This window comes from Amblyraja radiata, chromosome 45, assembly GCF_010909765.2.
Source record: "Amblyraja radiata isolate CabotCenter1 chromosome 45, sAmbRad1.1.pri, whole genome shotgun sequence".
NCBI lineage: Eukaryota > Metazoa > Chordata > Chondrichthyes > Rajiformes > Rajidae > Amblyraja > Amblyraja radiata.
Window position 1 is genome coordinate 3,112,666 of NC_046000.1, and position 12,818 is coordinate 3,125,483.

Consider the following 12,818-nt stretch of genomic DNA (forward strand, 5'->3'; position numbering starts at 1 on the left):
CTAGTGCTGGCTTTGTGATGTGAAGATCGGACTCGCGCTGCTTGCTGAAGGATCATGATCTGTGTGAAGGAAAATCCTCCCCATGTTGGGTGAGTCTAGAACCAGGGGCCATATTCCAAGAATAAAGGGGTGGCCGTACTGAAAGTCAGTAAGTCAGTATTACAGTTGAGCAAAGGGAGCTGACCAAAATTTGACTGGGAAAGGACCATAGCAGGGATGTCAGTGGAGCAACAAAGGCAGATATTTATTGGAATAATACAGAAGGTGCGAGCACAGTTCATTCCAGATAGGAAGAAAGATTCTAAGGGAAGCAAGAGGCGACCGTGGCTGACAAGGGTACTCAAGGTGAGTATAAAAATAAACCAGGAGCATAACACGGCAAAGATGAGCGGGAAAACAGAGGATTGGTCATTTTCAGAAGATGAAACAGAAGATAAATAAAATGACAATACGAGGAGAAAAGCTGAAGTACGTAGGTAAGCCAGCCGAGAATATGAAGGAGAATAATAAAAGCGTCTTTAGGTATGCGAATACTTAGTTAAGATCATTTGGATCCTTGTGGACAAAACAGGTAAATTTACTATGGGGAACAAGGAAATGCAGAAGTGTTGAACAAGCACTTTGGATCTGTCTTCACTAAGGAAGACAAAAGCAATCTCCCAGATGTATTAGTGGCCAGATGACCTAGGATGACGGAGGAAATGAAGGGACTTCACATAAGGGAGGACATGCTAGTGGGTAGACTGATGGTACTGAAGACTGATATATTCCCATGGCCTGATGCTCTGCTTCCCAGAATATTAAACATAGAAACATTGAAACATAGAAATTAGGTGCAGGAGTAGGCCATTCGGGCCTTCGAGACTGCGCCGCCATTCAATATGATCATGGCTGATCATCCAACTCAGTATCCCGTACCTGCCTTATCTCCATACCCTCTGATCCCCTTAGCCACAAGGGCCACATCTAACTCCCTCTTAAATATAGCCAATGAGCTGGCCTCGACTATCCTCTGTGGCAGAGAGTTCCAGAGACTCACCACTCTCTGTGTGAAAACAAGTTCTTCTCATCTCGGTTTTAAAGGATTTCCCCCTTATCCTTAAGCTGTGACCGACCCCTTGTACTGGACTTCCCCAACATCGGGAACAATCTTCCTGCATCTAGCCTGTCCAACCCCTTAAGAATGTTGTAAGTTTCTATAAGATCCCCCTTTAAGCTCCTAAATTCTAGAGAGTATAAACCAAGTCTATCCAGTCTTTCTTCATAAGACAGTCCTGACATCCCAGGAATCAGTCTGGTGAACCTTCTCTGCACTCCCTCTATGGCAATAATGTCCTTCCTCAGATTTGTAGACCAAAACTGTACGCAATACTCCTGGTGTGGTCTCACCAAGACCCTGTACAACTGCAGTAGAACCTCCCTGTTCCTACACTAAGGAAGTGGCTCTAGAAATATTGGATACATTGGTGATCATTTTCCAATTTCCTCTCGATTCAGGATCAGTTTCTGTGGATTGGAAGGTATCTACTTTTTAAGAAAGGAGGAAGAGAGAAAACAGGAAATTATAGACCAGTTAACCAGCCATTCGTGGTGGGGAAGCTGCTGCAGTCAAATATAAAAGATGAAATAGCGGCACATTTGTACAGCAGTTTATAAATACACAGGACTAGATGTTAAAAGTCCAAAGCGCCAAATATCAATTTACTCGCGATGGTGATGGGAGCCTTCTGCACTCACCTATGCTCCTCCGATGTTGAGAAAGGCTAGGCAGACACATCATTGAGGTTACCAAGTGGGCACCTACTTTCATCGGCGTTTCGCTGATTGAATCCACGACGTCTCCTGTAGGCTCAGCGGTGCATTCTGGCGTCCCAGAACCATCCCCTTTGCATCCGTCTAGTCGGTTATTTGGGAGACCAAATGGTGTCTTTCCTCTTCAGCCAGAGCCACTGGCTACTCCGCTCTGCCACCTATGATGTGTATATAATGGCCTGGCGTAGGGCTTGTCCGCTGATCCCCAGGTCCTTCATCAGTCTTTAGGTAGATGTTGCCACGAATCCTCGACATCCTACTTCTACCGGCCAGATCATAGCTCTCCAGCAACGTCTCCGCTGAAAGCTAGTATATCGCAGTTTTTTTTCTTTCGAAGACTTCCCGCACAGCATCCTCCCAAGGAACAGTGATGCCCTCCTTCTCAATAGCAGATGCCTTCCTCCACTGCGTCTTAGCTGCCTTCTCTCCCGCATTAGGCATTCATTCTCCTTTTGCAGTCTGGACTTCCTTTCCAAAGCTGGTGCCTTTTCCTTTTTCTCCCTTATTCCATATCGTTCTGCTCCATAGCCATATATGATGTTTACCATCTTATCAAGCTTCCTTTCAACTGTACCCCTGTAAAATACATGTCAAGTGTACATTTATGGTCTGCCATTCTTTCTTCTCCGAGGCTCCAGGCCATTTGACGCGAGGTTTTCTTCTGCTGATCTTTTTCTCCATTGTTGGTTTTCTTGGCTGGATGGGCTCCATATCTTCCTCTGCCCGCGTAACTGTGCTTGAGTTTCCTTCATCAGGGGCGCTGATGCCCTGCGAACTTTGGCGAGACTCCATCGCTGGTCTTCATTCGACTTACTTGATTGACTTATCAGGAAGTACTTATCAATGCGTGGTCCCTGTTTAGCATTTCTATATCACCCTTTCTTTCCTTGATGTATTTTCACGCCCTTTGAAGATGTTATTTTCATCCAGCCGCAGGAGCAGACCTGAAGCCTCTTATCGGATGATGATTGTGCGCATGGTTCTTGTTGAGTGCATGTGTTGCTCACGGACTTTTCCGTTCCAAGGTCTATGCCCGTGTTTTCGTAAATGAGTCATCTTCCGCCCCCGCTCTCGCAGGCACTGGAGGTATTTATTTAATTATTTTCGTAGCCATATGCGGGTGTCTCCAAAATACTGAATAGTATTGGATCCTGCAGACATGGGTAGCTAGCCCATGCCTGCCCCAGTTGGGGTTTATTTCCTCCTGTCAGCTGTCTTTCCAGCAGTCACAAGGTATTTCCCTTGTTGTCGGCCATTCTATTCACGGCTGTCACTGGTTCATTCCAGGGTCAATGTTTACAAATACACAGGACTAGATGTTAAAAGTACAAAGTGCCAAATATCAATTTACTGCCGATGGTGATGGGAGCCTTCTGCACTCACCTATGCTCCTCCAATGTTGAGAAAGACTAGGCACATACGTCATTGGGGTTATCAAGTGGGCACCTACATTCATCTTCTTTCCGCTGATTGAACCCACGACGTCTCCCGTAGGCTCAGCGGTGCATTCTGGCGTCCCAGAACAACCCCTCTGCATCAGTCTAGTCGGTTATTTGGGAAACCAAATGGGGTCTTTCCTCTTTGGCCCGAGCCACTGGCTACTCCGCTCTGCCACCCGTGATGTTTCTTCGATGGTCTGTCGTAGGGCTTGTCCGCTGATCCCCAGGTCCATCATCAATCTTAAGTAACAGGATCGGTCCGAGTCAGCATAGATTTACGAAAGGGAAATCATGTTTGACAAATCTTCTGGAATTTTTTGATGATGTAAATAGGGAAATGGTCAAGAGAGAGCCAGTGGATGTAGTGTACACAGTACGTGCGCCTACAGAACAGTGTCTCGGGCACCATCTTGAGCAGCACAGGGGCTCCACAGGGAACTGTGCTGGCTCCGTTCCTGTTTACCATCTACACAGCGGATCTCCAATGGAACACCAACAACTGCTTTTTGCAGAAGTATTCGGATGATACAGCTGTTGTCGGCCTCATTAAAGGGGGCAATGAGGAGGAATACAGAGACACTATAAGTAACTTTGTGGAGTGGAGCGCACACAATAATCTCCATCTCAACACCAAAAAAACAAAGGAGATAGTGGTGGACTTTAGGAGGGGGAGGAGGAGGACTCAAGCAACGCCGATCAACATTAAGGGCACTGAGGTGAAGGTGGTTGCTAATCACAGGTACCTTGGGGTGCAGCTTGACAGTGAGCTGAACTGGAAGTGTCATATGGAGGCGGTGTACAGGAGGGGACAAAGCCGACTGTATTTTTTAAGGAGGCTGAGGTCTTTTAATATCTGCCAACCCCTACTGTGCAGTGTCTACCATTCAGTGGTGGCCAGTGCTCTGTTCTTTGCTGTGGCCTGTTGGGGAGATGGCGCCCGTATAGCGGATAAAAACAGATTGGACAAACTAATCAGGAAGGCCGGCTCAGTGGTCGGGGCTGAGCAACGAACGGTCCAGCAGGTGGCAGAGGCCAGAACTCTAAGTAAACTAGGTTCCATAATGACAAACCCCACTCATCCACTCCATGCCCTGAAGGTGATCAAGAGCAGCATCTTCAGCCAGAGGCTGATTGCACCAATGTGCAAAACGGAGAGATACAGGAAGTCCTGTTTACCAGCTGCTATAAGACTTTTTAATGAGCATAAATAACTGCACTTTTTTTAAATTAATTGTATTTTAACTTGTATTTTAACGTATTTTAACTTGTTATGTATGAAAGCGTGGTGTTATGTTATGTTTGTCTTGAAGCTGTCGTGGCAAATAATTTCCTGAAAAGGATTATTAAAGGAATATTCTATTCTGTACCTGGACTTTAAGAAAACCTTTGATAAGGTCCCACATTGGTGATTAGTGGGCAACATTAGAGCACGTGGTAATTGGGGTAGGGTACTGACATGGATAGAAATTTGGTAGACAGACGGGCAAAAAAGGGAAGTGTTTAACGGGTCCCTTTCAGAATGGCAGGCATTGACTAGTGATGTGTCACATGGCTCGGTGCTGGGACCGCAACCATTTACAATACACATTAATGATTTAGATGAGGGGATGTGGGGTAAAATTAGCAAATTTACAGATTACACAAAGCTGGGAGTTCGTGTGTAATGTGAGATGGATGCCATGAGGAAGCAGGGTGAATCGGACAGGTTGGGTGAGTGGACAGATGCAGTTTAATGGGGCAAAGGCCCGGGAGCCGTTGGAGCAAGAGGAGGCGTTTCTAGGCGGTGAGTGTTTAAATCGGCGCGGGGCTTGCTTTCACAGAGGCCCGGGAGCCGTTGGAGCAAGAGGAGGGGTGTCTGGGCGGTGAATGTTTAAATAGGGCGCGGGGCTTGTTTTCACAGAGGACCGGGAGCCTTTAGAGCCAGAGGATGAGTTTCTGGGCGGTCAGTGTTTAAATCGGGCGCGGGGCATGCTTTCACAGAGGCGCGGGAGCCGTTGGAGCAAGAGGCTCCCACCAGCAGCAGCAGCAGTCCATTCACCAGCAGCCCCGAGTACCCGCAGAGCAACGGCCTTGCTGAGCGCGCCGTCCGCAGTGCCAAGGAGCTGCTGGAGTACTGCAGACTTTCCCGGTCGGACTTTTACCTGGCCCTCCTCAACCTCCGCAACATCTCCCGTGACCCTGCCCTGGGCTCGCCTGCTCAGCGGCTCATGTCCCGCACCACGCGCCCTCCGATTCCTGTGTCCCAGAGGTCCCTGGTGCCTTCTGTCCTCCGCCCTGATGCCGTCTGTGAGCGCATTGCCCAAAAGCAAGATATACAAAAACGCTCCCACGACAAGTCCCGCCGCCCCTTCCGCGTCTGTTCCCTGGTCAGGTCGTCCGGATGCAGTCCCCCTCCGGACACTACCGTCTGGCGGTTGTCGTCGGCTCTGCTGGCTCAACGCGGTCTTACCTCATCGAACACGAGGGTACCATCTACCGCCGGTCCCGCCAGCATTTGCGGCTGGTCAATGAGCCTGCTCCGCCTCCTGCTGCTCCTTTCGCCCCCCCCCGATTTCTTCCTCTCTGCCTGCCGCTCATCGCATGCCCCGAACTCTGCCCTCTCAGCTCAATGTGCCCCACTCCACTGCTGCCAGCCCGCCCTCGCCTGTTCGCGTGCCAGGCCCTGTGCCAGCTTCCCCTCCCCGGTCTCCGCACCTTCCCTCTCCTGCCCGTTCTACGGCTCGTTCGCCCGCTCCTGCTCCTGCTGCTGCTGTTCCTGCGGAGGAGGGGGAGGGCGGGTTGCGTACCCGCTCCGGGCGGTTGGTCAAGCCGCCTGTACGTTACGGGGAATTTGTTTAACTGTTGCCTGACTGTGTAGCGTATGAGTCGTGGTCGCCCTGTCACTGCTGTACTGCTTTGTTTCCAAGAGGAAGGATGTAGACTTGTGCATGTTCCTTTAACGCAGTGACCTCACCACTACTAACCACTCCCCATATCACCAGTATAATTGTAAACTCCCCACCTCCAGATCGCTCTCTAGCTCCGGTGACAGACCACGGACAGCTAGGGCAGGAATGTATATGTTTAGTAATTTGTGTGTGTTTAGTAATAAAACAGTAGTGAAGACTTAGTGCGTTTCCACTCGTCTTTACAGTTTTGGTCTCCGAATTTGAAGAAGGACACCCTTGTGATTGAGGCAGTGCAGCGTAGGTTCACTAGATTGACCCTGGGATGGCGGGACTGTCATATGAGGAAAGATTGGAAATACTCGGCTTGTATTCACTGGAAGGTACACAAAATACTGGAGAAACTCAGCTGGTGCAGCAGCATCTATGGAGCGAAGGAAATAGGCAACGGTTCGGGCCGAAACCCTTCTTCCGAGTATTCACTGAAGTTTAGAAGGAGGAGGGGGGGGGGGGTCTTATAGAAACATATACCATTAGAAAAGGTGTTTAAGAAGGAACTGCAGATGCTGAAAAATCGAAGGTACACAAAAAAGCTGGAGAAACTCAGCGGGTGCAGCAGCATCTATGGAGCGAAGGAAATAGGCAGCGTTTCGGGCCGAAACCCTTCTTCAGGATTAGAACATTAGAAAAGGACTGGACAAGCTTGATGCAGGAAAAATGTTCCCAATGTTGGGCGAGTCCAGAACCAGGAGCCACAGTCTTAGAATATAGGGGACGCCACTTAAGACTGTGAGAAAACACTTTATCACCTAGAGAGTTGTGAATTTGTGGAATTCCCAGCAACAGATGGCACTGGAGGCCAAGTCACTGGTTGGATTTAAGAGAGAGTTAGATATAGCTCTATGGGCTAGTGGAATCAAGGGATATGGGGCGAAGGCAGACACGGGTTATTGATTGGAGACGATCAGCCATGACCACAACGAATGGCGGAGCTGGCTCTAAAGGCCGAATGGCCTCATCCTGTACCTATTTTCTATGTTTCTGTTTATATCTAAGATTAAGGGGAGGTGAGTGAGTTGGCGCAGCCGAGTTGCAGCTCCGAATTTCCCAAATCACCTCAACGCTGCCTGCGCAATTAGATTGAGGGGGGATTTCAACAATTTCTTTAGCTGGTTCCAGAAATTTCTCTGGGTCACGGCGTAAAGTGCAGTGTTTGTGCAACAGCTCAGGAGCTGCAGCATTGACCCCAGTTCTCATACAGAATCTGGTGGGCGCAGAGTCGCAGCGAAGGAAGAATACAGTCGGTTCCACACACCATACACCGTAAACAATGCCTATAACAGGATAACATTCCCCGAGACCACGAGCAGTAAAATTAGGTGTTTCTTGCGGCTTTCCATTTCTGGATCTCTGGGACTTTCCCCACCGATGGGACCACGGAGCCTCACGCGCACTCTGCTGGCGACTAATACGTGTCTGATCGTTAAAACATTAAGCAGGAGAACCAGCGCCAATGGGATCAGAGGGGTCAGGAAGTATGAAGGTGCTCGATTGATCCCCAGACCATTGACCGAAGGACACCCCGTGCCTCGCCACAAAACTACGGGATATTAAAAGGAACATATTCCGTTGTGAGCATGAAATACCAAAATATGTTTGTAGATGGTCCATGCATGCAACCAATAATATGGCTACCTCAGCACCACTAACCACGCTTTAGTTATCAAGTATAATAACTCTCTCTCTATCTCTCTCACGCTCTCTTGGTTCCAGCACGGTTATAGACTGCCAGTAGTAAGTGCTGGAATGCGTTTAACCTGAGTGCTCATTAAACAATTAATAAAGTTACAAGTGTGTCAGACTTCACATCTTTACATGGTGTCAGATAGTTAAAACGAGCGCTTCATGTTCATCGGATTTTATTTCTTTATAAGTGGTCCACTGGTCCACCTCGAACCAGCTGGAGTAGGAGTTCACAAGGACCAGGAAGTGCTTGCCACGCCACTCGAAGATGTCAGTGGCGACCGCCATCCATGGCAGATCGGGGGCAGGCTGTTGCAGAAGCGGCTGCCGTTGCTGATGGGGAGAGAGGCTATTGCAGGTGGAGCAGGCAGAGACCCTCTCCCGGATGTCATGGGCCATGCCGGGCCAATAGAACTGGCTCTGGGCCTGGGACAGAGTGGCCTCGGCCCCGGGATGGCCGCTGTGTGCGGTTTGAAAGTAGTGGTCCTGCAGCGCCGCAGGCACCACAACCTTGTGGCCCTTCACCACCACTCCGTCGTGCAGCACAAGCTCATTCCGGACCAGGAAGTAGGGCACGGCACCGGCCGGCAAGGACGAGGGACGGTCAGGCCAACCACGACGGATGACGTCGGCAAGTTGTTGCAGGGCAGGATCTTTGGCAGTGTGCTGGATCAGGGACTGCATCTGCTGTGAAGGCACAATATTAATGTTTAACACCATCAGGTCAGACGATTCGTCCGGGTGTCGGGCAGTGGACGTCAGCGGTGCGCGGGACAGCGTGTCGGCCACGAACATGTCCTTGCCCTTGCGGTACACGACCCGAAACGTGAACCGCTGGAGCTGCAGCATTATTCGCAGCAAGCGGGATGAGGCGACGTGGATCAGTTTATTCAGGATCGTGACCAGCGGTTGGTGATCGGTTTCGACAGTGAAAGTGTTGCCCAGGATATAATCCCTAAACTTCGAGCAGGCAAACACTACGGCGAGGAGCTCTTTCTCGATCTGAGCATAACGCTGCTCAGCGGGGGTCATGGTGCGAGAAGCGTAGGAGACAGGCAGCTGCAGGCCATCGTAAAGCTGCAGGCAGGCAGCACCAAGACCGAACTTCGAGGCATCGCAGGTGAGCACAATTGGTCGCTGCAAGTCGAAGAACTTGAGAGTGGGGGTACTAACCAGTATGGACTTCAGGATGTCAAACGCATTCCGGTGCTTCGGGAACCAAGCCCAGGCAGTGTCCTTTTGATCAGCTCCCTCAGGGGTGCACTCAGCTCGCTGAGGTCGGGAATGAACTTCCCCAGGTAGTTCACCATGCCCAGAAAGCGCTGCAGGCTGGGCACGTCGGCGGGTGCAGACATCACAGAGACCGCAGCCGTCTTCTGCGGGTCGGGCTTCAGCCCCTCAGCAGTGAAGACGTGGCCCACGTACGTGACCTCTGGGACGCGGAAACTGCACTTGTTAGGGTTGAGCTTAAGGTTGATCTCGCGAGCCCTGTCCAGGACTTGACGGAGGTGGAGGTCGTGCTCAGCGACGTCCTTCCCGTATGCCAGGATGTCATCGACTATGATAGCACACGGCAGACCGGCAAACAGCTGTTCCATGGTGCGCTGGAAGACTTCGCTGGCAGAATTTATCCCGAATGGCATGCGAAGGAAAAGGAACCTGCCGAAAGGTGTGCTGAAGGTGGTCAGGTATGAGGAACGTTCATCCAGCGGTTTCTGCCAGAAGGAGCTTTTGGCATCGAGGACTGAGAAGACAGTGGCCGGGCCAACCTGTGCAGCGACGTCCTCCACCGTCCGCATGGGGTAGTGCTGGCGCTTGATGGCAAAGTTCAGGTGCTTGGGATTGATACAAATGCGAAGCTCACTCTTATCCTTCTTTGCAGCAATAACCATGGTGGAAACCCACCGAGTGGGATCACTCACCTCCTTAAGGATGCCCACGGCCATCATGTGGCGCAGAGTCGACTCCACCTTGTCCTTCATGGCAAATGAGTCGCGGTGTGTAGGGCGGACCACAGGCTCGACACCCGGGTCGACAACGATCCTGTAATTGCAGGGCAGCCTGCAAAGCTCGTCGTCGAAACGATCAGGGTACTCACACAGGGAGTCCAAGAGGGTCCGCAGCTGGTGGATATCGCGGTGAAAGGAGACCAAACCGAGGTCCTGGCACGCACGGGCGCCCAACAGCGTGATGTTCTCAGTGTCCAGCAGATAAAAAGTGAGGGGCCGAGCGGCCTTCAAAACCTTGCAGATAAGAGTTGCCTTCCCGACTGGTAATAATAATAAATTTTATTTAATGGGCGCCTTTCATACATCTCAAGGACACCTTACATAGTAATCGGAATAAAAACATATAATCGGAATAAAACAAGTAATTAAATACATCACAGTGACACAAATTAAAAACAGAATTCAATCCAAAAACAGAAAATCAAAAACACAGTGTGAAAAGAGAGCAGCGGCAGCCAAAGCGCGCCAGCGTCCACTCTCTCTTCACGGCAGCCATCTTGGACACAGACCTACAGGACTACAATTAGACAAAAAAATCATCCCCCCACAGTGGGTAGCACTGTGGGGGAAGGCACAATGTCCAGTCCCCACCCCATGTTCACCCCAAAGTCAGGCCTATTGAGGCCACCGCAATTGCCTGTACGGAGGCCCGATGTCCCTGGCCGTTCTCACCGGGTGGTCTTGCCCCGGCGTCGGGAGTAGGCATGCAGACGGGGGTTGCCGGGAGTGACCTCCTTCCCAGACCTTATCTGTTTGAAGAGGCTCACAGACATAACATTGGCCACCGCCCCCGTGTCGTCCTTTGCTGGGAAGGTCACCCCATTCACAGTAATACGCACTGAAGGATCCGTTATCAGCGCAGGTGCACTCAACAGTAAAAACATGCTTGAATCAACATGGGAAGAACTGGTATCAGCATCAGGGAGTCTGAAGAAGGGTTTCGGCCCGCAACGTCGCCTATTTCCTTCGCTCCATAGATGCTGCTGTACCCGCTGAGTTTCTTCAGCAATTTTGTGTACCTTCAGAATCAGGGAGTTCGTCCGACTGGTACTGTGAACCGAGCGTGCTATCAGCCTCCCCATGGTTGTTTAGCATTCTCCTGGGAGCAGGAACAGGTTTTCCACGGGAGCAGCAAGCGGCAGAGAAATGATTTAGCTTTTTGCAGAAATTACAAGTCTTCCCCAGCGCGGGGCAAACATTAAACTGATGTGATGCAAAGTTGCAGCTGGGGAACGACGCGGGCTGCCACCCGAGGGGGTGGGGGAACCACGCTGGCGCTGCGGGCCATCTACCCGCCGGCGTCCAGAGACAACGGCAACGTTAACGTCCTAAGCTGCAGGCTGCACAGAGGCGACAGCCGCCGCCATGCGAGAGGCGTGCAGAGCCTCGTTCAAAGTCAGATCTGGCTTCCGTAGAAGTTTAGCCCGCAGTTTCTCGTCCTGTAGACCAAACGCCAAGGCATCCGGGGTCATATGATCGGGGGTCAGCGCGCCCAGGCGGCAACGCAGTGCTAGATCCCGTAGCACGGCAATGTAGGTGTCAATGTGCTCACCGGGTGCCTGACGCCGATTGAAAAATTTAAACCGTTCTAGAATGCAGTTGGTGCGAATGTCGCACAGACCGTTGAATTTAGCCAAAAGACATGCCGGGTCCTGAGCATCCTCACCAGCATCGTATTCAAACGACTCCGCTCGCTCCAGGGCTTCCGGGACAGCCAGGTTGAGGAGCAGGTGTGACTGTGTCGCGGGGGTGGCACCAGGATGTGCAATCGCAATGTAGTGCTCAAAGTCGCGTCGGAAGACAGCCCACAAATGGGCAATGTCGGAGTCGAAAACTAACATATCAGGCTTGCCACAAGAGTTGGCCATGGTAAAGACACAGTGGAGAAACAATGAAGGGTAGGGAACTGGGCGAAAAGTAAATAAAACCCGACAAACAGGAGGCGCGAGGTACTACTATGACACCATGTAAAGACGAGTGGAAACGCACTAAGTCTTCACCGCTGTTTTATTACTAAACACACACACATTACTATTCTTACACATTCCTGCCCTAGCTGTCCGTGATCTGTCACCGGAGCTAGAGAGCGATCTGGAGGTTACAATTATACTGGTGATATGGGGAGTAGTTAGTAGTGGTGAGTTCACTGTGTTAAAGGAACATGCACCAGTCTACAAAACTGGACACAAAACTCCAGATGTGGTCTCACCAGAGCCCTATATAACTGCAGAAGAACCTCTTTGCTCGAATACTGACATCCTCTTGTTATGAAGGCCAGCATTCCATTATATTTCTTCACTGCCTGCTGTAACTGCACGCCAACTTTAAGTGACTGGTGTACAAGAACGCCCAGGTCTCGCTGCGCCTCACCCTTGCCTAACCAATCCCTAATGAGATAATAATCTGACCCCTTATGTTTGCCGCCAAAGTGGATAACCTCTCGTTTATCTATATCATTCTGTATCTTCCAAGCGTGTGCCCTCTCACACAACCTGTCCAGGTCACACTGCAACGTCCTAACATCCTCTTTACGGCTTGCTAGCGATGCTTCTAATTCCCTCTTGCAAATCATTAATATATATGGTAAACAGTTGCGGCCCCAACACCGAGCCCTGCGGCACTCCACTCGCCACTGCCTAACCTCCAATCCACAGGAACTGAACTTTCTACCGTAATGAGACTCTAGGAGGGCCCATGTCCCTCCTGTGTTGACAGAGTCATTTGCGGCAATCTGCCTCCACGCATTACATCGGCCCCAGCATCCACGGTCAGATCGGTGTCACGCCTCTCGAACGTAACTCCCCGAATGTGGGTATTATCGTTTACTGTGCCTTGCAGAAACCAGCAGGGTTTCCGCCCGAAACGTTGCCTATTTCCTTCGCTCCATAGATGCTGCTGGACCCGCGGAATTTCTCCTGCACTTTTGTCTA